The sequence below is a fragment of the Cynara cardunculus genome (genome assembly GCF_001531365.2).
Source record: "Cynara cardunculus var. scolymus isolate 2C chromosome LG 1, CcrdV1, whole genome shotgun sequence".
Taxonomy (NCBI): domain Eukaryota; kingdom Viridiplantae; phylum Streptophyta; class Magnoliopsida; order Asterales; family Asteraceae; genus Cynara; species Cynara cardunculus.
Window position 1 is genome coordinate 9,624,044 of NC_037528.1, and position 1,447 is coordinate 9,625,490.

At 34.8% G+C, this 1,447-nt stretch overlaps 1 long non-coding RNA gene across 1 annotated transcript; it reads right to left on the reverse strand.

Annotated features, from left to right (window-relative positions):
- Positions 1–520: 520 nt before the first annotated feature.
- Positions 521–1,208, reverse strand: LOC112526306. Its single transcript, XR_003070587.1, has 2 exons — positions 954–1,208; positions 521–856 (listed from the first exon to the last, which is right to left on the reverse strand). It is a non-coding gene; the product is annotated as an uncharacterized LOC112526306 (long non-coding RNA).
- Positions 1,209–1,447: the final 239 nt, after the last annotated feature.

Genomic DNA, 1,447 nt, shown 5'->3' on the forward strand with positions numbered 1-1,447 from the left:
CAAACCAATCAGGCACCACCCTTGTGGTTGATTGGGGGTACTTGGTATTTGAGCAAAAGGTTGATTACCAACAACCCCTATTGGCCCCCTAGGAACCACATATGAGGAGGCATTTCAGAGCTGACTCAACGGTTGAGGCTAGCGGAGGGGTTCAAGCTCATCTCCTGCAAGATTCGAACTTGAACCTTTTGTGTATTTGAGCAAAGTTGGTCATTAGTGCTTGTAAAATTCATTTCAGCATGTATCTACATGGTTTTCTCATCATCATTTATGTTAATTTATACCCAAATGTCAACAAGAACCAAAAAAACCAACAGATTATGGAAGGAAAAAAAGCTTTTGTTGCCACTATTTCTTTTAGACATTTCATCAAACACTACATGTGAGATATAGACCATTACACCAAACACGGATAAGAAATGCAATCATATCAGCATTGATACAAGCAGAAATTTGCAATTAGGCACAAACGTTACTACTATAATGGGTGAAATCTTCGAGCTGTTAATCAAAATACTATGCAAACAAGACGACTAAATAATGCATTTCATCAAATTGAAGGCACTACCCTCAAATAAACCAAACACCAAGAGTGCAAGTCGATTACCGAACGTATTTTTATGCTGAATGGGGAAAAATCCATCAGAAAGACGTAATTATGCAAAAAATGAATTACAAGACATTTCATCGAACACCAAACATCCATTTACGAAGGACCTGGGTTTTCATGATTGATTTTTTAAAAATTGTTCAACAAAAGCCAACTACCGATATTACATCACTAACTTCTTTTCTTTATGGTCTCGATTCTTCTTTGAGGCAGTTTCGATGTCGCCAATTTGTAGATCCCGTAAACCTTTAACAAAATTACGGAAAATATTAATAAAATAAAAAAGAAGAAATCAAAGATCCGATTGTTACAAACCAAGGAAGATCAAAATTCAAAAACCTACCAATGCAAAGACGTGAGCTGCAATCAGTAAGAGCACCATGAATGGCGCCGTATCAAGAATCTTGGTCTGAGTCTGCCTAGTGATCTCGTGCTGAATCGCCATTGTTAACAAGTGATTGCGAGTTCGAAAGTGTGAAGATTTACGGTAATTGGGAAATCAAAGTGTTCTTCGTTTGAGTGATCAAAACAATTGGGTTTGTACGGTTTAGGTTCAAAAACGAACTATAGGTTGAGCATCAGTGGCAACGACATCTGCATTCCACTCACCATACAACTCTATTATTTTATATCCGTATTTCATATCACTCCAATGAATTTAGTGGATTTTCACATCATATATAAGGTATATTTTTTTTACAACTTTATGCATTTGTACAACCTTTACAACTCAATTAATTGAGATATTTATAAAAATGATTGGATTTTATTTATTATGATTTGAATATTTATGGAATATGAATAGAGTTTATTAATTATGATTAATACTTTATATTA